Source organism: Taudactylus pleione, unplaced genomic scaffold, assembly GCF_031769625.1.
Source record: "Taudactylus pleione unplaced genomic scaffold, aTauple2 ptg000439l, whole genome shotgun sequence".
Lineage (NCBI taxonomy): Eukaryota > Metazoa > Chordata > Amphibia > Anura > Myobatrachidae > Taudactylus > Taudactylus pleione.
Window position 1 is genome coordinate 114,693 of NW_028284841.1, and position 24,933 is coordinate 139,625.

Sequence of the window (24,933 nt, forward strand, 5' to 3'; positions counted from 1 at the left end):
CGGTAAGGGTTGCGGGGGAACCCTCTACCGGCTAATTATTCGGTGGTAGCCCATAGGCTACAGCGGCTAACGACATCTTCAGATGGCATGAGCTGCGGGGGCCAGTGTATTCGGAATGCATTACATTTACTAAAACAGACCACACGCTGATACACTGTAAAAAATAAGAAAAAAAATTAGTAAAAAAAATAAACTTACCTGATCGGGGCTCCGGTGATGTCCTCCCTCCGGTCAGCTGGTCTCCCATCCTGCACTGGGACCCGGTCATCAGCTGACCAAGTCCCAGTGCAGGTTGGGAGATCAGCTGACCGGAGCCATGGAGGACATCACCGGAGCACCAATCACTGGAGGTAAGTGTAATTAAGGGAGGGGGGGTCACGGGGGAGGGTCGCAATCACAGGGGGCGGGGCTTAGAAATGGGGCGGTGTTTAGCGGTGTCCGGCCAGTGCATGCGCAGGCACTTGTCACTGTATTTTTTACGAAAATACCGTGATAAGTGTGCGGAGGGGATTTGCAGAGACAGGACTTTATCGCAAGCTCTGTCCCTGCAAGGGATTTTTATTAAATACCTGTGATATTGACTGAATTCGCAGTGCGAATTCAGTCGGTAATATCACACTACAATCTGCATTCAAAATGCGGATTGCAGTAAATAGAGCCCTGTGTGAGGTAATTTTGCAATTTTTTAATCAATTATCTCATTACAACACCATAACAAAACATGTATTGAAATAACAAAAGTTTTTTATGGCATTGACAGAGGAAGCTGTGACAAATATTGCAAGCACGTGTACTTCAAGCAAAAGCAAGGACTTAAGCTCCTTCATATTGTACTTTTAATTGTAAATGTCGGATTAACCATTGTACTCACTGACTGTGTTCAGTAGTGAATTAAGGGTAATTAAACATATGTGGAAACTCATACAACTTCCTTCCATTTGATGAGGGACATTTCACCAGTTTGTGATTATCATATCCAGAGGTAATATCTGCATTCCTAAAATGAATACACTTTCCAATTAATAGTGTATGATGAATCCTAAGTAAGTAGTTACTTTCAAATGTGTCTTCCTGGAGAAAAGAATACCTATTAGATTGCTATGACATCATCAATAAATGTCAATTGCAATTAATATTATGCAATACTTTACAGAATCAAATTAGGCAAAGAATAGATACGTTAAGTTGTACTGACTCTGGAATGTATTGGGCGTTTCTGTGTTTGAAGGGGATGTACAGTAGTCAGCATCCTAGGGTTAGGGTGCGGGGTTAGGCATTTGGGGGGAGGTTTAGGCACTAAGGGGGGAGAGTTAGGTTTAGGGTGTGGGAAGGGGGGGTTAGGTTCAGGCACTAGGGGGGAGGTTAGGGTTAGGCACCAGGAAGGGAGGGTTAGTGTTAGGGTAGGGAGAGCGGAAGGGTTAGGATTCTGACCAACAAGTGTCGGTATATTAACCCTGTCAGGATCCCGGCGTCGGGATTCTGACCGCCGGGATCCCGACTGCTGGAAACCCATACCCAACCTGTTTGAAGTGGTTGTTTATAGCGTAGCATTATAGCCAAGATAACAATCCTCACAGAAATTTGGAAGTAGGGAGCATCACCTTAAGGCAAACTTTTTTAATCATGGCACCGTAGTGTGTTAGTTTTTTTTTTCACACCACACCTAGGCCAAAAGTTACTTATCGAGAAATTAAGCAAAAATTATTAAATTAGGTAAATTGTGCTTACCCGTAGGTTCAATTATGTGGTGGTGGACCGGGTTGTGCTTCTGTTTCTGTTCCGCATATTTTATGATTGGCAGTCACTAGCACTGGTTTTGCCTATCACACTGATCATAAATAATTTGATTTTGTCCTGGACTACCTACCCATGGCACTCTCACAAGTGCTCCATGGCATCCAGTTTGGGAACTACTGCCTTAGGGTAATAGTGATGCAATGATAAATAGGTGACAAGGCTATCTTATTCCTTACCTTCATTGTTGAAACTTTGTACAATTTTGACACATACTGATTTGTAAATACTACTTATTTCAGGCAGTCACTAATAATTAATTCATATGACCATGGACATCTCAGCTGATATCTGCATAATTTCAAGCAAGCTGGATATTGAAGTTGAACAGACTGTTTTGCGGATAGTTAGAGGTTCCAGCAACACCATCTTCGAGTTGCGCTTCTGAGTCACTATCCAAAGGAATGCCATCAAGTACAGTGAATTCATATTCCGCAAAATGTAGAGCTTGTATGACACCAGCTGTGTGGTGTTGTAGGACTGAATACAAGTGCAGGCCAATCATTCATAAAACATTTTTGAAAATTTTGCTTAACTTTACTACAGATGTTTCATGGGGATGTAGTTATGAGACCGGCGGCCTCGAGCCTTCCTAAAATATAACACCTATGTTTTTGTATGGCATGAGTCAGACCCTGCTTAACCATACTGCTTGATGGTCTCTGGATCCTAGGTTCTCTCCAACACTTACATCTGATATCCTATCAACATTTGTAAGTATGATGTCTAGTATAGCATCTTTGCGAGTGGGCTCCCTCACCAGTTGCTTGAGGGATGCTCCCTGTAAGGCAATTAGAAAGTCCCCACTTCTAATGGAACTTGCAAAAGAGCCCTCCCAATTTACGTCTGGTAAATTAAAGTCTCTAATGATTATTACCTCTCCTTTTAAAGAGATTTTAGTGATGTCTTGCAAAAGGTACATATCCAGTTCCTCCTTCTGGCCTGGTGGCCTGTAAATCACCCCAGTGCAAATAACGTCCTTCTCCCTTGTTATTTGGTCAAACAAAGGGCTTCAGCTTTTTCTTCAATATTTTGTATTGAAGTAGTTTTTATGTTGTTTTTCACATACATTGCTACCACTCCTCCAATTTCTCCCATTCTGTATTTTCTAAATAAAGTATATCCCGGTGTAGTTATGACCCAGTCATGTTTGTCATTGCCCATGACTCCATAATAGCTACAATATCCAGATCATCCTTATTCACTATTGCTATTAGCGGTGAGATTTTATCTCCTAAGCTCCTAGCAGTAGCACACATACAGTAGCTCTAAGGGTTTTGTTTGTGCCTCTCTTATTTCTAGGCATGTTCAGAAGGTACATTTGTAAAATTATGTCTTTTTTATTTTACCTGGTTGTAGATGTTGTTCAATGTTTGTTCAATTGTTTTTTAACTGTTTCATAAATTATGCTTTGTGTTTTAATACACTCTAGTGATCTTAATACACAGCTGCCATCATCATCCATGGCTGCTTCTAGACTGATTCTCAACTTAAAGTAAGTCTGATTAAGGCATGCTACAGCTGAGCACATATGCCCCACTAATCAAAGGAGAAATTTAAGACTGGGTTTGAGTAAACACAAGCAGTAGCCTACAATAAACAGAAAAGCCTTTAGTTATTTTATTAAAATGCTATAAATTCTAGTTATTCGAGCCTGTAATAGGGCGAAACATGTCAAAGCTCCCACGGGGACTAAAATAAGTTTAGTCATTAATATTTCAGAAGTCACTATGCTCCACCTCTGTACTGAGTTTAATTATAACTGGCATTTATACTCACTCCTCTACTTGGTTATCCAGGTTTCCTGTCTCTTTCCATGGGTTTTGATCTCCTGCACCTTCTTAACCAACTGGTGTCCCTCACTAAATCCTGTCTTTTTTATTATATTTTATGGTTGGACCACTTAGCTGCCTTTAAAATATCACTACATACTCATGTATATCTTTTTCACAATTGCCTATACTTTTCTTAGGAAATACATGGATAAGTGTTTATACTGTCTAATTATGTTTGGAACAGGTCCCCAAAAATTACTAATGGTTCCCTCTAAGAAACACGGGGTCTAGCTTTTACTGACCTTATTAGATACCAGGAAAACCTGCCTCCCTGTTCAGCTTAGTGACTGGGCTTACCTCCTTGTGGTTTAATGTTGGGTGGCTTTGGAGGCGGCGGCCTGTGTGGGTTTTCCATTGGTGGGTCTTTTATACACTACATCCTGCCATATGTCTAGATGCCTATATCACTCTGAAACGCATGTTAACTTACTCAATGTGGTATGCCTTACACCAGATCGTTTGCACACTATGTGGCCAGCACAATCAAAGTATTGTTGGAGAAATTGCGTACTTGGTAATATCTTTCATGCTTTTTGCTCCTGCCCCTCTACTACAGTTTCTGGACTAAAGTTTATGGGTTTGGTCCACAAAGTGTTGCAACTAGATTTGGCCCCAGCTCCTGAATCTACTCTACTTTATCCTTTTCAAGTCCTCTCCCATTATAAAAATTCACCACTGCTCAAAGTGTGTCTCAAGGTTTAGTTCCACTTCAAAATAGAGTGTCCTCCTGCTATATTCATCCGTGGCCTCCTCACCAAGTATGAAGTGGTTTGCCTGGCATGAATTTGTCACAGAGGGAGAGGGTGCCCAGCTGCTTCACAGGCCTCATTTGACCAACCCCCTTCCTTTCAACCTGAATGAAAAAGATGTTCTATAAAATGATATTATTATTATTGTTTATATCATATATATTTGCTTATAATTTTTTGCGGCAATTTTATTGTTCTATCTTTTCATTATTGTCTTATGTTCAATATGATCTCCCATATCGATTCCCTCTTGCCCCTCCCCTTTTTCTCCTTTGTGTACCCCCATCAGTTACCTAAATAACAGTGATTTTAGAATTAAAGCTATTTTGGGGACATGTTTATGTATGTGATAATACAGAAATACAATTTTTTCTGATATGACTAAGAACATATTTGTTGGAACCTCACGCACTGATGCTCTACCTAGCACAGCAGTAACACAGCAATATAACAGTGAGACCTACCTAGGCCTCCTCAACTGATGAGTCCTTGAGAAATGGAAAATACATTGTAATCAATCACCTTCCAGTCCAACACCATCTAATTGCTTTTTTACAGCACAGATGTTTATCTGCTGACCAGGTTTCTTAGGCTTAACGCACCAGCTCGTATGAATGCACTCTGCAATGAGAGACATCATCTCCATCTCCAGTAATAGTCACTAATTTGTTACTTACTACTTTTTCCAATTTCTTCACTTCATCAACATACTCAACTTTCCTAGATCCAGCACACTATTCTCACCAACTACAAAAATAAAATCTTTCTAAAATAGTGCATAAACTTAGGAAGAAACACCCCCCACACACACACACACACATACACCCCAAAACACTCTCTTCTATTTTCATTTTAAACTACAATCATGTAAATGCTGCTACAATTATATATAAATTATATATAAAGAATCAGGGCACTTGTTCGCTTCTAACCTTGTTTAACTTTATTGACGTTTGACAGCATGAGGCATAGCTGGGTTATACACAATGCACAACAGTTTCGAAGTAAACGCCTTCCTCAGGTGCAAAATATGTATGTGAATAATAAATATGGCTTTGCTGAAGCCTGCGAGTGTTCTGGTTGTTTGTCTTTTGTTGCTATTGTCCGATAGGTCTGTGCTGAATGATTCAGGTTCCTGAACAACAACACTGCCAGAGGACTAGTGTTTTATGTTATCAGTGAGTAACAAGTGAAATGTTTATACAATGTTGTGTAATGTTCAGTGTTATCAGTTATTCCTGAATACCTGCATCATCCTTGTGTTGGACTCCTAACCTAATTTGTAGATTCGGCTATAAAAGGTTTGAATTCGCCTCACAATGGTTTTCTTTAGGGACCCTGTATTCTACAGATTTGGCGTTGGTTACAACTCTTGATTTGTTTGCATTGTGCTTTCCTGTAGATTAGGGCTCAGGGAATTTAAAAGGAAAAAAGGGGCTCACATGTGCAGCCAAAGGCTTGCATGAGCCAAAACATCTAACTCATACCTCTCAGGTCCTAAATAAGGAATTCATGTATAGGAATCTGTCCACACTTATACTGTTGACTGAGGACCAAAAGGTATCAGGGATATAGGAAAATATGCACTTAGGGGTATATTTACTAAAGTGCAGGTTTATAAAAGTGAAGGTATTGCCCATAGCAACCAATCAGACTCTACTTATCATTTATCTAGACCTTTTAGAAGATAATAGCTAGAATCTGATTGGTTGCTATGGGCAACATCTATAAACCTGCACTTTAGTAAATATACCCCTTAGAATTAAGCTTTTCATATATATGGTATTTGCAAGCTATTTTAGGTTAAGGATGCTGCTTATTTTTTTCCTTTGCTTCTTTAATGACACTAGCAACTTTGAAGTATCTCAAGCATAACTCTACAATTTATAATATCACCCCTGGTGCAGTCTCCATGTAATCTATCCAAGATCACGCATACAGTGCATGTTTGTACAATGCAGTTCTCTACAAGTCAAGTTAACCAAAATACTTACATCAATGAGATTTATGTTCAAAATTAAATCAATAACATAACATGGCAGCAGTAGACTGAGGAGGTGAAATATGTTGTTCAAAATAGATCAATTTAAAATATGACCAATAGGTTCCATCTTGACATTCAGTAGATCTTTTGGTTTCATTTTCAAAAATACACTGAAGCATTCCTGCTCCATCCAAGGTTTCTTCCTGATTAAATCCCAGGACGGGCAGTAAATAACACACCAGTGGTATGAAGATTAAACAGTATGGAAATATACTGTGCTGCAGGACAGTGCACAAGAACATGAGATAAGCTACCTTGTACAAACCTAAGTAAAGGTTATACAGAGAAACTACGTACTAGAAGACATTACATGAACCTAATCTAATACTAAAGCAGGTGCTAAAGTTTAGCACATACTGTATTGTTGACATAATTTTGGCTATGGACAAACTCCTTGCTAAACACACCAATAGCAACTCCACACGGGTTGGGCACGGGATGTCGGCACTGGGGACACCAGTCAGTAGGTATTATTTTATAACCATTCTCCTTTCTCTACCCCCCCCCCTCTCTCCCCACTCCCAGACTTAGCTGCTTCCAATCTTTCTTCTGTCATCCAGGCTTCCCATACTACTCTCAAACCCTGTCCTGCTCCCGATACCCTCATCTTCTGTCTCATCAGCTCCTCCTTAAACATGTCTGTACTGGTTCTACTTCCTCCAGTTACCCTGCAGCCAGCTACCTGGAACATACTGTACCTCTCCTATCTCTCCAAACAGCACTAACTTTGATTTGTGTTTGCACTGCACCACATGCAGGCCCAAATTCTGGTCTAAATTAGGTACAGCATCCCAGCCAGAATATCACCTAAGTGGATAATAAGGCTTTAATGTGATTAAGAAGCTAGAAACAAAGGCCCTCATTCAGAGCCGTACGCTCTGAGCAGAGCGCACGCTCTGAATGAGGGCCGCCCTCCATAATTATGGAGCGTCCTCCTGGACGCTCGTATAGCTGTGGGTCACCACCCACAGCCTATACGAGCGTGCAGTTTGATGGCCGCGATGGTCGTGACCATCGCGACCATCGCCACTGCAAGCCGGGGCCTGCGGTTGAGGTTTTCAACCGCAAGGCCCGGAGTGATTTTGGCTCTATCAGAGCCAAAATCACTCCCACTGACATCACTAGTGATGTCAGTGGGCCGGCCTCTGACGGTAGGCGTTCCCTTGGGAACGCCCCCGTCAGGGAGGCACGCCCACCAAAGGGGGCGTGCTGTCAATCAACATCGACAGCACGCCCCCTTTGATCAGACACAACGAGCGAAGGAAAGTCCTTCGCTCGTCGCGTCTGGCGCATGCGCACGACGGAGCTCCAGCCGTCGTGCGCATGCTCAGTGCAGACCATCGACCCACTTGCGAGCGGACAGCCGCTCGCGAGTGGATCTGAATCAGGGCCAAAGATAGGAAGGCTGATACAGATGTGTCCTCATACATCTAGCCTCCTTGCCCTTCTAATGGCGCCATGCCGTGACTCGGTAGCGCTGAGCTTCTTTTTGTGCGACTATTTACTTTCAAATGCGTCTTATTCACACAGTGAAGCGAATAGTTAGCACAAGCAGCTTATGCTGATTAAAATGATATGCAGCAATGCTATGTTCTCTGTGCGTCTGCGGGTGTATCTGTATGCAAAACGCTACGTTAGTGTTACAGCCACTGACACTGTAAAGATTTTAATCAACAGAAGCTGCCTGTGCTAGCTATTTGCATCACTGTGTGAATAAGACGTATTTGATGGTAAAAAGTAGCACGAAAGACGCTCGGCGCTACCGAGGCACACGGAGCTCCCGTTATGTGTGGCGAGACTTGTTGCGCATGGAGGATATATGTACGTATAGTATTATTTTATTTTTTTTAAATGTGGCAGCCATATTGTTCAATGGCCAGTCTGCTGCCTGGCCTACACACTTTGATCATGCTTAGGCCCAAGCGACTCTCTAGATCAGTATAAAATTCTCATTCATGTGAGTAACTCAGCTGCAAGGCTGCTAACTGAAGGCCCCTAGTGTGTATGCACTACATCGTGTAGTGCGAGCTCCCGTGGAGTCGTCAGCCGCATCACCTGATCTTTTGTACATGCAGTCAAATCAGGCGATGCGGCTGATGATCCCATGCAGCGGGGGCCAGCATATCGGGCACCGGATCGCCCAGTGTGTACGGCCCATTGGCAGGGGGGTCGTGGGTCGCATCGCTGGGTACACACGTAGTTTAGTTGCCCTTCTTTCTACCGTCTCTAATGTATTTATATCCGTCTGGAGATATGGCCTCCAGAACTGAACACAGTATTCTAGATGAGGCCGTACCAATGACCTATACAGTGGTATTATCACTTCTTTTTTCCTGCTACTGATTCCTCTCTCTATGCAACCATGCATCTGACTTGCCTTTCTCAATGCTTTGGTGCATTGCTTGCCTGCCTTCAAGTCATCTGAAAGTTTTTACCAATTTTCTACAATTTAAAGAGTTAAACTCTTTACCAAGTGGCAATATTAGCCATTATATTGGACCTACTATTGCTATACATAAGTAAGTCACAGCCAAGTCTATATTAGCAACAACATCCCATGACATTAGTGTTCATTCATACTTAGTTAGGCCACATTTTGGGCCTACCAACAAGTCATTTGAGTAGACCAGTGCAGTAGCCTAAATTAGTCTTATACTCAAGGAGCAAGAGGGTTGTTGCTGTGATGGGGCATGGGGAATTGCTGCTGCATCTAAAGCGGGGTACACACGTCGGCAAGTGTGCCATGCGCGCTCCTGTGGTGTCAATCATCGCATCGACAGATCGAGCCTACCTGCTGCTCAATCTGTAAATTTGATAAACGACCCCATGCTTGTAGAGGTGGTGGGTGAATAACAAATCATGCAGTCGTTCACCAGGTCGTGAGGAGTCAAACGACCACACGATATGTTGTTCATTGCATCGTGCGTCGGCTGGGTACACACGTTGTCAGGTGTGTACCCGGCATAAGATAGGAATGAATATTACTGCCTGTGGTGTGGGTATGGGGCACAAATTGGGCTTCCTTTGCCTTGTGGATAGCCTGCAGAGCTGCAGCTAGATGGAAGAGAGCTGCAGCTTGGGTGGAGGGGGGAAACCAAATAACAAAATTTCATATTTGTAGGTATATACTGTATTTAGGAGATTTTAGTCCCGTGAAAATATTGCACGTAGGTTCCTTACTATTCAATCATTCCACAACCAACTGAGATACACAAAAATGCACTTACCTACCCTCAGCTGGTCACTTCCACTCATCGTTTTAATCATCAAATATTATTTGAGGCAAATAAAATATTTTTTCTCATTGTAACTACTCCAACTTCTTTCTTGTCATTATTTTTATAGCTTACCTTTAAATTAAAGACTTTTTTGTAATGTGAAATGAATGTGTACATTTTTTTTTTTCCATTCTCACATATGTAAGAAAAGTTTCACAGGAAGAGTTTTTGTTTGATCACAAGTTCATATTTAAACAACAGTTTTATGCTTCAAAAGAAACATTTTTATTTGCCAAATAGCTATTTGTCATACAGACAAAGAGAAACCACGGAACGACATTTCAAAACACATGATTTTAAAAGCAGTGATTTTAGTGTTTACATGTCGGAATGTTGTAATATATGCACCAGTTCCAATAATTCAAATGGGAAGCTTTATATCAACAAACCACATAACTTGTGCACATTTATATGTATGAATTCACATAAAGGGCCTGATTCATAGTTACACACTACTGTATGTCGATGCCATTGCACACTATGGCCCTCATTCAGAGGCGCTCGCAAGAAGCGAGCGCTCGTTCTGAATGAGGGCGGCCGCTTCTATTTTTTAGTGCGGCCTCCTGGTCGCTAGCTAAGCTGTGGGTTACCGCCCACAGCTTAGCGACCGACCAGGGTGATGGTCGCGATGGTCAAGTCCATCGCGACCATCGGGGCTTGCGACGAGACCCTAAGGTCTCCTTAAGGAACACCTCCGTTTGTGAAACCCCCCCCCCCCGCAACGCCTACAAAACGGGCCGAGCTGTCAATCAACATCGACAGCCGGCCCTTTTGTAGTGAGCTCCGGAGCGAGAGAGTTTCTCTCTCGCTCCGGGCTTGCGCACATGCAGTGCGGCTGCTGCACGTGCGCTGGACCAAAACATGGACCCGGTTGCAAGCGTGCAGCGCTTGCGACCGGGTCTGAATGAAGTCCCATGTCAATGCTGCATGCAAGTAGATATTTTCTGTTTGCGCATGCGTCCGAGCTGCACTGCGCATGCATCCCCATGGTCACCGCTGGAAGATGCAGAACGAATTTGATATAGACAAATTCATGCAATTTAGATGGGCGTCTCTGGGTAGTAACTGGAGGGGTGGTTACCAGTCACGGGTGTGCCGCAGGCGTGTCAGCGTCAGCAACAGTGTCTGAGGACGCAGTTGTACTGATACCAGTGGCCATAATCAGCGAGATTCTGCGCCTGCCATAGGCATGTGCAATGTCCGATGGTCCAGTTGTAATAGCAGCCTAAGGGGTGAGCAGGGGCAGAACTATGGGAGACAATGGAGGCGCCTGCCGCCGAGCTCCAGCTCTGAAGGGGCACCTCCTCCATTGTCCACAACATATTCACCCCACTTATGGCTGTAACTATGTACCTGGAGTGTACCGTCACGGCCGCCCAATACATGACACCCCTTCCCGGCACCTGAGAAGCCACCATATACTAGTGGAGAGCTCCATGTCACACCATCAGATGCTGCCTTAGTGTATCTAATAGCCTGTTTGCATGCAAATTGCTACATTACAGCGTCAGCGGCTGTGATGGGGGGAGGGGCACCAAATTATTACTTGCCTCCGGGCGTCTGGGATAAACTTACGCCACTGGGGGTGAGCGTTGATGAGCGGTGTGTGTGTCGTACCTACTTCCTTCTGTACTTGTAATTGGTCCCGACCTTCTGTCAGCTTTTGGACCATGCTCCACTCCTGGAATCCCTTAGTCGGTGTGCAGAGAGATAATGAACACTGTGTCACGGTACTTTGGTGAATAAATGGTCAGTTATGCAAATCAACATACAGTATTGGAATTACTGTTGGCTATAACTGCATTTCAGAGTAAAACAGAATTCACAAATGCAACTACAATCTCTGGATCACATTATATGCATTACATATTCAGATAGCTCTTGAAGACAGTACTCTTAGCTAACTGTGAAAAATATATAGCAGTCCTCCCTGCTAGTATTGGTAGCAGACAACACAGTTCTCAAAGTATGTGATGGCAATTATTGCTGTTTTCCCTGAAGCATTAGGATAGCAAGTTATGCAAATCTCCTTGTAGCATTAGGATAGCAAGTTATGCCAATCTCCCTGTAGAATTAGTGCAGCAGGTTATGCAGATCTCCCTGTAGATTAGGGTAGTGAGTATAAATTCAGTTTTCACTTCCTTACAGTGGGTAGGGCTGAATACTGCAGCAAGCTAATACTGGCTGCCTAGTTACTGAAAGTCCTTTCCCTTGGGTGCAGGGTTGGCTGGATCAATCCTCAGTGAGGAACAAACTAGTGGGCTGACAATTGGGGATGAGCACTGAGGGCTCTTGACCTGTCCATTTGTGCTATCTCTGTTTTATCTGGCCACCCCCATCAGCTGGTCTCCCCTGTGGCTTACCCGGAGGATCAGCTGTCTCGGATGTCTGCGGCTCTTGGTTAAAACTGGTGTTCTGGCCCCTGCCGTCAGTCCCAGACCCATGGCACTATCACAGGCGTGGCTCCTGCCCATTGCGTGTTTGTTCGCTGTCCGCTCCCCTTATCTGAGCGACTGACACCTGCAGCGTGGATCTCACTCAGCAGCCCCTGCAGCCTCTGCTCTTTGCTGATTCTTGCAGCTCACACTGGATCCTGACAAGCTCCATGCCTGCTCCTGTCAGCCCTGCTCTTCTCACAGCTCCCTGTTCCCTCCTAACAGGCTCCTCCTCCTCAGTTCGCAGGTCAGGCTGCTTTTTCCTCTCAGGGCTCTTCCTGTTCCTCACTCAATCTGTTTGAGTCCCCTGGGTCCTAAAGCCCTCCTGCTACCCACTGATGTCACAATGTGAGGGGAATGATTAACCCCCTCAATGCCAGTGTTCTTTCACATAAAATACCTTCCATTAGGGCCAGACAGTCTGTGTTGGGGCATCACATGGCTGATGGTGCACCAAGTGTGTCTTTGTACGCATATAGGCAGAATCACGCCGCAGACGGCGGGCATCTCAATAGGATGCCAATCAGCCATGGCATTACCAGAAAGAAGCTGTAGCAACTGCGCCAACAGACACAGCCACTACTGCAGCTACATCCACCCCTGAATCGCCCCTGCTATGGCATAGTACTCACTTTACATCAGCGACTTCTTCTGTACTTATATCATGGGAGTAACCATGCCCATGTATATGTTATTTTCCTAATTCCTGATTAGGCCATATTTATAACATACAGTATAATTATAGAATGGAACATAATAACCTGATCATGCAGCTATCTGAGCTACTCTACACTTGGCACTTTTAAGGTTAGAGAAGATGAGTTCGGCCTATCCTGCTCCTTTCCAATTACCAGTATTATAAATACAATATGAGTTGCGGCAGAGAAAAATGAATAATTAAAGTGCCCACACCGCACAGAAGCAGCATCTCCTCTCTTGCTCTCGGCATGTGATGTGATGCACCAAAAGCTTTTGTTAATCCCCGAGCAGGGCATGAAACAAAGAGTGGCATTACATATGTACCTTCCAGCTGCACAAGTATTTGTTTTATATTCAAAGTTCTCAACTAATTTCCTTAAAAATAGAACTTTTGGCCCAAAGCTCAAAGTATTACTGTATGTATCTTTTGCAAGGAGTTAATTTCATAAATACTGTCATGTCACCACTCTCAGGACATGCTGCCAGCATGCAATGTGCACACGTTTTTATACTTAAGCTGGCCACAGACATAGCGATGTGCTGACGATCAGCCGATGTGTACGATTTGCCGTGAACTCTCCACGGGAGCTCCCCGGCAGTCGTGAGCATGATTTAGTCCAAAAACCTGCCAATTTGACTTCCAATCTCACGATCCATCTGCTCTGCTACTAGTGAGGCTAGGTTTATACAGTACCAGCTGAAACCTGTACATTGCTACTGTGCTCTGCTCTGTATTTGGCTTTTACCTTTTACAAAGTGTCTTCTACCTGCAAGCGTGTGCTACCTGCATTCTATCCTGTTCCTGAATTCTGTGCTGATGGATCCCTATCAGTATAAAGTGTTGGTCGCCCAAGCTGGGGTCCGGTTGATCCAGGAGTGGGCCCAGTGAAGGAGAAGAACATGCTGGACCAAAGAGTGGCTGCAGCACAGGGATACCCGCTCTCACATGTCCCCGCTGATGGAGATCAAGGACAATAACCCGGACGACTACCGCAACTACCTGCGCATGGATGACGCCACTTTCCAGGAGTTGCTGTCTATGGTGACCCCCCACATCCGGAGGCAAGACACAAGGTGGCGGAGGGCAATCCCTGCTGAAGAGAGGCTGGTGGCTACCCTGAGGTATCTGGCTACAGGAAGGTCATTTGAAGACCTGAAGTTTGGGACCCTTATCTCAGCTCAGTCCTTGGGCGTCATCATTCCAGAGACCTGCAAGGCTATCGTTAAAGTGCTGCAGTACCAGTATTGCAAGGTTAGGAAAAAAAAACACACTACACATGTTTCTTGTGAAAGAAAAAAAGTTTTTGTTTTTCTTTTCAATTTAATAAGGCTGCATTAACAAAACTGTGCTACATAGCAGTCATAACATTTGTGTTGCAAGAACAGTACACTATGTAATTTTAAATATATTACATAAACATGTGTATAAACAGTACAAAATAGTATTATCACCATATTTTATCAATCCCAATAGGTAGGCTGCTGTATGTTGTAAGGTGGGTCAGACACCAGATTGCACAGGCCAATACACACATGGCACAAGTACAGATTGTGGCCCCGGCTTCCAGCAATCTGTACTTGCGCCATGTGTGTAGTGACCTTGTCCAATTGGTGTCATCACCACCGTATAGCATACAGCCAGCACCTATTGGGAGTGATGACATTTGGTGATAGTACAGAAGAATAAGAAAAAAGAATAAAATTAAGAGTAATGCGGCAAATCCTCCTCTGACTCCAGCAGAGCATTGTAAACGGTCCTGCTTGTGGTTGGGGTGCTGGGTGGGGGAGTAATCTCCAACTGGGCTGGGGGGGGGCTGACATAGGCATTTGGAGCAGGGGAATAAAGCATAGGATCAGTAATATAAGTGAAGTTGTGCAAATTACTATTGAGGGATAGAATGAGAAGCTCATTGACGAGCCTATGGAAATTTTTTGAAGTTGCCGCATCCATTTTTCTCATCTTTTTCTTATCTAACTATTAATGTGAGCAGTAAAGTCGTCAATATCATCAGGGGCTTTTTGAAGAATGCTTTCCGCTTTTTTTAAAAACAACTCCTCCTGTTCTGTGTGCTTTTTTGTTTGTTTGGCTTTTTTTTTCTTGGTACCGAGGAGGATGATGCTCCTGGTTCAATGGGTGTGGTAAATGTGGTGTAGTTTTCCACCTCGCTGTCCCCGATCAAAGTTAGGTCCGGCGTGATGGACAAATCAGGATCTTGGGTGGGAGTCTATATAGAAAAAAAAACAAAAACAATATTAAAGTCATGTTTTTCTTTAAACTTATTTTTCTATTTTTCCAGTTTCCTAACATCGTGGAAGAGTGGAAGAGCATCGCTGAAGAATTTGAACAACAACGTTGGAATTTCCCTAACTGCGATGCCATCGATGGAAAACACATCCGCATCAACCCACCTGCCAACACCGGATCATATTATTATAACTACAAAGGCTTCTTCAGCATCGTTCTCATGGCAGTGGTGAATGCCAACTATGAATTTTTTTTTGTGCATGTTGGCAAGAATGGCCGTGCTTCGGATGGTGGGTCCTTCAAACAGACTGCTTTCTACCAGAGACTCACCAACAAAGCCCTCCACTTGCCATCACTGGACGAGACAAAGCACGGCCTAAATTACGTTTTCTTTGCAGACGAGGCTTTTGTATTACATGAACATGTGATGAAGCCATTTGCACAGAGTGGCCTGACCAGAGAGAAGAGAATCTACCACTATCGTCTATCCTGGGCACGGCGCATTGTGGAAAATGCATTTGGAATACACAGCAACCGGTTCCGCATTTTCCACACCACCATAAACCTACGTGTGGAGAAGGTAGATTGGGTCGTGATGGCGTGCTTTGTGCTGCATACATTTCTGCGAAGGACAACTACGAGGACCAGTCCCAGCTAGACCAGAAGATGTAGGAGCTCTGGAGGACATTGCCCAGTTTACATCAATGTCTGCACCAACAAATGCAACAACATCAACAGCATGTACCAAAGAAGTGAGGGAGGAGTATATGGCCTATCTCAAAGGACCAGGTGCGGTGCCATGGCAGGAGGGCTGTCTGTGAGATAACTGACTATAGTGGATAACTGTGAATGAGCAACAAAAAAACTTATAAGGTTTTGGTTTCTGAACTGTGGGCCTGATTCAGACCCGCTCGTGAATGCCGTGCGCTCGCAAGCGGGTCGATGGTGGCCCAGTGTGCATGCGCACGACGGAGCCGGCTCCGTCGTACACATGCGCGAGACCTGGATAGCGAAGGGCAAACCATCGCTCCGGGTCTCGTACCAAAGGGGGCGTGCTGTTGATGTTGAGTGTCAGTACGCCCCCTTTGGTGGGCGGGCCGGGTGAGTGTCTGCCCAAACGGAGGCGTTCCCATGTGAACACCTCCGTTTGGGGGAGGCCCCACTGACATCATGAGTGCACACCTGAGGGAAAGGAGACGCCTTCAGTCTGGATTAGCACCCCTACCTTATTGGTTTAAAAGAATGGAGTCTTGTAATGAATATGCACACTAGTATTAGGCACAATTCTAGGTAAGTCCTACAAGTTTTATATACTGTAGTGCAACTTTGGTTCATTTTTGGGGGGTGGGTCCCCCTGGATTGCCTTTGTTGATCTGTTTCAGGGCACCGCATTATAACACATTTTTCTTTTATGACACATTTTAACCCTTCACTATTTTTTATTATATATGTACCTCACTTTTTATTTTAATTCTTTATATGCAGCAGTAGCTGCTGCTATCTCTTTCACACTGCACTTTTCTTACTATGGCGGTGCCCTGGGGCAGCTTAGCTGGGCTAGTTTGGGGGTGTCCTGCGCTCCGTATTTGAAGTGTAGTATGTTAGGGACCTACCCTACAGAGGTTACCTGGATATGGTGGGTAGGCCCATAACCTTGCCAAGATTATGCTAAAAACCTCTATTGATTGCAAAATTTTATTGCATTTATATATTATTAATAATTTGGAGTTGTGCACCTGAGATTTGTCTGTTTTTGTGCCTGCAATTAGTCTCATCAGGTAGCACCTCCCACTATATATATATATTCAGGGTGTGCAGTCCATAAATGTTTCCCATATACTCGCTTATGAAACTTATAAGGTCATAGTACCAGAGTGTTGGCTGGTACACGTCGTCATTGCATGCCCCGGAACTTTTGGAGTCATCCACTTTTCGCTTTTCTTTTATATATGCAGGTTCTGTATTTTGTACCGTACTGCTTTAAGGTTAGCATCTGCAATGAACCTTTTTGTGTACTCCAAAAGGACATTCAAGGCTGCCAATTTTGCCGACTCGTGGTGGTACAGTCGACAGGATATCCTCCATAGACACTCCTTTTCCTGGAGGATCTCTAGGAAACTGGTTACAAACTCCCGTTCACTATCCATGGACATTGCTAGGAGGAAAAAATAAGGACATTTTAAAAATCTACAAATATATATTTAATGTATATTTTAACATTTGTCAAGATTTTTGTATATTTTATTTGTTTTTTTTATATTATATTTTTACAGGAATTTAATGTTTTTTTTAAATGTATTTTAACTTTTTTTTTCCAGGATGTTATGTTTTTTAAATCTATTTTAATGTGGGTTTTTTTACAGGGATGTTGTGTGTTTTTATATGTATTTTAACATGTTTTTTCCCCAGGGATGATTTGTGTTTCTATATGTATTTTAAAAAAAAAATTTCCAGGGATGTTATATGGTTTGTATATGTATTTAAATTTTTTTTTACAGGGATGTAGTGTCTATTTATATGTATCGTAATATGTTTTATTTTTGTTGTTGCAATATATTTGTTTATGTTGGTGACATACATTGGTTTAGGGAGGTATATTCAAACATCATAAACTAATGTATCACTGCAACAAAAACAAATTTTATATATGTATTGATGTTGTTGTAATGTTTTAATATTTGTTGTTAAACTAAATTTTTTTCAATCAATTTATAAAATTTGAGTGATCTTTTTATGCGAGGTTATGTTATAGGTGTCACGTGACATTGATGGGTAGGTGGGTGGCACACATTGGTGGGTAGGTGGGTGGCACACATTGGTGAGCAGTGGGAGATTAATGCATGGCCCAGCCACCGCCCGCCTCATTACGGCGGGCAGTGGCTGGGTCATGCATTTAGAAGTGGCTGGCACACATTGATGGGTAGGTGGGTGGCACACATTGGTGGGTAGGTGGGTGGCACACATTGGTGAGCAGTGGGAGGTTAATGCATGGCCCAGCCACCGCCTGCCTCATTACGGTGGTCAGTGGTTGGGTCATGCATTTAGAAGTGGCTGGCACACATTGGTGGGCAGTGGGGTTGCATTAAATACAGTACCAATACTTACCAAACTCCGGTAATCCAGACTTCATTGTGCAGGCTCTATCGTACTTCCTCCTTCTTGTAGCCACGATGCTGCACAAGATGGTGATTGGGCATGTACAGGGTCCTGTCAGTCAAATTCCCCAAAGTACGATGAATCGTGAGATATATCGTGAGTAAAAAAACCTCACGATTTGGATCAAATCGTTTCCCAGATTGGCAAATCTGGCCTACAGTACGCCAGATCTCAAGATGCGAGGTGCGACGACATATTGATCAGGAGTAGAACTTCACGATTTGGCCATATTTTACATGATTTGTCCTCATGATTCATCGAAATCGTCCAAATCGGGTAAAAAATCGCCATGTGCGTGGCCAGCTTTATACTAACCTCCATTACTCAGCCCTGAAAAACGATAGCGCAAATTTTTTTTGGGAAAAAACAATAGTTGAAAATGGTTTTAACGTATTGGGTCTGATTTTTCGCGTGGGGCGGTATGGATGTTTCAAGTGTTTTAAACATTGCACGCAGTCGCAGCAGGCGGTTTTTAAACGGTTTTGCGATTTTACGATACAAAAATATATTGCACCCATTTTAACGTACCCCCAATTTACGTTGAACAGTAATTTCCTGGAAACAAAATAGCTTTCTATATTTTTTCAACGATTTTTTTTTCACCCTATATTTGCACGGTCATTGTTTTGCCAAAGTATGGAATTTTTTATTAGGTGGGGTGTCCAAAGGGTTCTGAAATAAATCCCCAAATTTTTAGCTAAAAATAGGGATTTTGCATTTTTTTTCTCCTCATCTGGGATGGAGAAAACTTTTCTCCATTTTTTTTTTCACCTGTTGCCGTTTTCGCCCTTTATTTGCGAAAAACGTCCGTTTTCACCAATGGCGAAAAAGCCAGCAGTTTTCGCCACTAATTAAATACAGCCCACAGGGATGTACTAAAGGTAAAATCCGGTAAAAACCCTGTTTTCGGGGTTTTTACCACATTTTCGTATGTACTAAGACTTATATCAGTGCAGAGGGTAACGCCAGAAAAACCTGGCGTTACTCTATAGAAACTTATGGACTTCTTACTGCATCCCGCATCCGACGCTTCACTGCCGCCTTGCCACCCCGTCGACGCCCAGCACTGGCCCCCACTCACCTTAGTCTCCTGGTCGCCAGGCCATGCTCCTCCTGGGTCCTCCGTCTCCTTCTCCTCCTGTTCTTCCGGGTGCAGGGAGGAGGAGGAGCCCGGGACTTCCTGCAAATGTCACCAGCAGGAAGTTCCCTAAGTTCGAGGGGGTGGAGTCCAACGGAGACCCCCTCACCCGGCGTCGGCTGCTTCGCAAAGGACAGCTCTTATCGCATAACAGAACTTGGCTTGAGGAAAGCTACGACTATTAACGTTGGATCCCTTTTTGCAAAGTTTCCGACTGCACACAGATATACAAATGGTGTAAATCCCAGTGGTCTGCGTCAGCTAGCAATACAGCTTAGTCACATACAGTAGTTATATTTGTGGTTATAAGATGCACATTTTGAGTGAAAAGGACGCTTGGCATGGCAGAGTCGCCCGGGACTTAGCGCGCCGAAAGGGGCTATTTGGCACAATTGAAGCCACCGTATAACAGGACACATCTGTATATTCTGTCTTACAGAATTTACAATGATCTGCTTTGTTCCTTGCAAATCTTCCATGCAAGAAGACTTTGTCCAGCTTTTCATTTCAGGTTGTGGCTACTTGCTTAATGACATACATCCCCTTCTGGAAATTGTGTTAAATGTAAAACTGTGCGTTTTGCATATATGCCTCTGCATACGTTACTGTATTTTCAGTACCAAGAATCTTAAGTAGAGTTCCCCCCCGACAGAGGCGCCGAGATGGGAGGCATTGGGTGCAAATTATCCAGGCTTGTTGCCGCCCCCTCCCTCTCACCTGTCGACAGCCCCGCATGGTCTCCTCTTTTCTGCCTGTGTGTGGGATCGATCACACTGATAGCACACCCCCCCTGGATTTGTGCCAGGCTGAGGGGCTCACAGTGCCCCCCTCCCTAGCGCTGCCTCCCCGTGATTAGGTCACTCCCCTCCAGCCGGCCTGGTTCTCTACGACCCTGGCACCAACCCCCGTGTCTTGGTTTTGGATCCGGATTTATCTTTGTGTTTATGCTTTGGTTTTGAAAAATCACTCTCACGTGTTTTGGTTTGGATCTGTTTTTTTTTTTTTAAATTAAAAAAACAGCTATATTAGTGTGATTTTGACTTGTTAGCATCCAATCCAAAATCCGAGTTGGTTTTTAAAACCAAGTTCCGAACCACGGAAAGATCTGAACCGGGACTCGGTACCCCAAAGTAATTCCAAACTCGGACTCGGTTCAACTCGGAAGACTTAAATTTGGTTGTTGTCGGTTCTCTGAGAACCGGACCTGCACATCTCTAATCTTAAAATATGTATATATTTGGCCAGATTCATCTAAATTCTGGAGAAATTGTGGGATGGAAGGTACCTTGATTCATGTTTTTTGGTTTTGCCTTGTAATACAACCACTCTGGACTGAGGTCTTTGATTTGATCAAACAGGTCACTTCAGAATCCCTTCCACGTGTACCTGAAAAAGCATTATTACTATGTATGTGCACGGACCCCCGTGTTTTGGCTTTGGATCTGTATTTCCTTCGAGGTTTTAGATCTGGATTTGGTTTTGCGAAATCGCCCTTGTGTTTGGTTTTGGATCTGTATTTTCTTAAAAAATTTATAACTCGCAAGTACGTTCGATAGAAAACAATACAACATAGAAATTTACTAAAAATCGTGCATGGAATATCCTTGCTCAAAACAAGTAGTCGTAGTTAACAAACAGCAAACAAAAAACCCCTAAACCATGTGTAAATAGCAATAATCAGCCTTTTTGATGAGGAGTGCCCCAAAATCTCCCCAACCATAAAAACAGCATTCCATACCTGTGGGTCGCATACAGTGCAGGTCAGATACAGTGCGAGTTGGATACAGTGTGGGTTGGATACAGTGCAGGCTAGATACAGTGCGGTATACTGTGTGGGTTGGATACAGCGCAGGTTGGATACAGTGCGAGTCTGATATAGTGCGTGATACAGTGTGGGTCGGATACAGTGCAGGCCGGGTACAGTGCAGTACACAGTGTGGATTGGATACAGTGCAGGCCGGGTACAGTGCAGTATACAGTGTGGATTGGATACAGTGCAGGTCAGATACAGTGCGGGTCTGATATAGTGCGGGATACAATGTGGGTTGGATACAGTGCAGGCCGGATACAGTGTGGCATACATTGTGGGTTGGATGTAGTGCAGGTCGTATACAGTGTGTGGTACAGTGTGATTCGGTTACAGTTCATGTCTGTTACAGTGCAGTTTATAGTGCAGGTCAGATACAGTGTAGGTTGGATACAGTGCGGAATACATTGTGGGTTGGATACAGTGCAGGTCGGATATAGTGTTGAATACAGTGCAGGTTGGATAAAGTGCAGGTCGGATACAGTGTAGGTTGAATACACAAATAGTGCACTTACTGTGACAGTGGCGTCGGCAGTGTGGGGATGCCGGTGGTGTCCTTAATGCGGGGGTGCCAGCGGTGTCCTCAGTGTGGAGGTGCGACGGTGTCCTCAGTATGGGGAGCGGTAGTGTCTTCAGTAGGGTGCCAGCGGTGTTCGCAGAGTGGGGGTGCCAGCAATGTCGTCAGTGTGGGGTGCTGGCAGGGTCGGCAGTTCGGGGGTGCCAGCGGTGTCCTCAGTGCATTGTGCCAGCAGTGCGGGGGTGCCAGCGGTGTCCTCAGTGTGGGGATGCCGGCAGTGTAGGCAGTGCAGGCGATGTCCTCAGTGCGTGTGTGCCGGCAATGCAGGGGTGGCTGCGGTGTCCTCAGTGCGGGGTGTCGGCAGTGTGAGGGTGCTGTTTGTGTCCTCAGTACGTGGGCAGCAGTGCAGGATGCTGGCAGTGTCCTCAGTGCAGGGTGCCGGCGGTGTTGGCAAATTATGCAGGGTGTATCTTTCATCCATCTTCCTGTGCCCATTGAAGTCTTTGGCCGCTCAAGGCAAAACTCTGAGAGCCAACAGCGGGATCTCGAGTTTTTGCCTCGATTAGAGATCCGGGGAGGACGGGGATATCAGAGCTGTGTCTCGAATCTCCGAAGTTCGGGTGGGCTTGGTTCCCTGAGAACTGGGCCCGCTTATCTCTAATTATTATATTATTTCCCCCTGTCAGTCCAACAACATAACAAATTTGTGATTGGGCATATTCTCATCGCCACAAGAGCAGCTTTGGCTCATTACTGGAAGAAACCCAACCCTGCCTTACTACCAAAACTCATCTCTAAGATCCAGCACAGTTATGAAATAGAAACTATAGTTTTCAAATACAGTATATGTCCCCTTCGTCCCCCATTGTCAAATGGTTCTCTTGGTCTGATTATTATGCTAGCAATGTTTCCTCAAGTCTCGCTCTTCCCTAATCGCAGTCCATTTTCTTTCTATGACAAGTAGGACTAGGGCTCTAATTATAATTACAATTGCAATTGTTTCCATATTAATTACTATAGGTTATATGGACTATCCCATATTCCCCCTCCCCTTGTTCTGTATTTCTCTTCCTTTTTAAAAAAATTTCTTTAAACATAGTACTGTATGAATACTGTATTGTCATTTGGTTTATTGTATGTAACGTGTACTGCTGTTTTTTTCTCTCGATAAAAATGTATTTAGTTAAAAAAATGTGCATATTTAAATCTATTATATATTCTCACGTATTCGCCAGTAATATTTCATCAAATTTTCTGGATTATCTGTTGAAAACTATTCTAGATTTGTAACGTTTAGCTTCTCTTTTTTTTAAATGTCACTTTACATCCTGTTGCTTTCACACCTTGGGGCAATTGAGTCAATGCCTACTGTATGTTTTATTTTTATGCAAAGGATCAGTTTCTTTTTGTGATTCCAATTCCACTTTCTTGGCTGCCTCTTTTGGCACCTGGCTGAGCTCTTACTTAAAAGTTAAGTTTCATTATTTTTTTGCGTGTAAGCCTTTGTTTGCAAAATGGTCTCCCTTATGTCATCAGGATTCACCACTGCAGCTTGGTTTCTTCTTGGATTTCTGGGCCTGATTCAGCAAGGATCGCTATTTTGCTTATACGGACGCAACGCAGTTGCTAATATCAGCGGTGAAATGTCAATAATTGCATTCGCATTGCGATCGCAGCCTAACATATGGACGCCTACTTTCCCTTACTCATGTCCATATACTTGGGCAACATAGCAAAATAATCAGTAACATCGAGTAACATCGGACCCATACGCACAGTTAAGGCAGGTCAGCCCTCACTCAGGAATTCCTTACTTCAGCGCACGCTATGAGGCCTCAGGCTGCGTCTGGTATCGTAGTGGCTAATTTATGCACGCCTATGCAACGCCGTCCCAACGCACTGGTACGTCTGCGTTCGCCCGAACACCCCCAGCACCACCCACAGACGGCACTTACTGTCAATCACTCTGCCATGGGTCTGTGTATCTTCTGCGATTGCAGCGGCCGATGCACATGCACTGCGATGCATACGCATGCACAGTACGCAACAATCGGCCGATTGCGTGCGTATAAGCAACTGCGATCCTTACTGAATCAGGCCCTCTGACTGTTGAGGAGTTTGTATGTTTTTTTACAGTCACATAGCAGGGTATTCAGTTCCAGTAGGTACAGTATGAGAATAGCAAACATCTTGCAGTTGCATGTGTGGGATTTTTACTATTCAATTAGATGCAGGGTTTTTCAGTTTTTGAGCGCTGGGAGTTTTTTTTTCTCATGCCTCCAAAGTAAGTCTGATTTTTCCTAAAATTGTTAATTTTAGGAAAGATCAGTGGGAGACTTCCTCTGGGACCCCGGCAGCACATCCGCCCCCTCCCGAGGACTAATAAAGCAATTGAAAATTTCCAATTAGCTTATTTAGTCCTTAATTACTCACCCTCCAAAGCGGTGAGTCAGGTCTTCTGCAGCCGAGTGAGTTTGTCAGTTTGTATGAGTGTTTGAAGTGTGTATGAGAGAGTGTGTGAGTGACCCCTGGTGTGTGTGACTCCCACCCCCGTGTGAGTGTATACCCCCCCGCAGCCAGCACTGGGAGAACTATATCTCCCAGCAGTCCTTGTGCCTCCCTGCAACCCCCTCCCCAGTGACAAGATTGAGCGGAGACCACCGGAAGCCGCAGAGACCACCAGAGAACCCCGGACAGGTGAGTACTACTTTATTGAGGTGCCACAAGAATTTGAAACTCTAAAAACCCTGTGACCACTTTTTTTTATTGGATACTGCCGGTATCAGGAACGCGTATACCTGCGGTTATACAAAATTGGGTGTGAGGGGCTCAGGGATTTTTACCACTCTAAACCTCGCCCCCAATTATATATGCCCCATAGAGTACAGGTTTGGAGTTATTCTGCATCACTTGTCACAGAGCGCTGTCTCTTCCAGTAACTTCTGGTGAGGGACATCCTGAGATTATACCAGTGGGGCTGATTCAAAGTTACATGCAAGACGGCTGCAATTGTACTCGAATTTCATGCACGGAACTATATGCAGATCTTCGCCCATAAGCAGAGTTATATGCATCTATGCTCCTATCTATTAGTTTCATTGCCATTGTCATTATCAGTGCACACCAGCACCAGCCCTATCCCTGTGCAAAATATCCATCTCAAATCGGACGTATCTCTGCATATGTATAACTCAGCATAGCGCCCAATTCTGTCTACATGGCCTCACGTAACATAG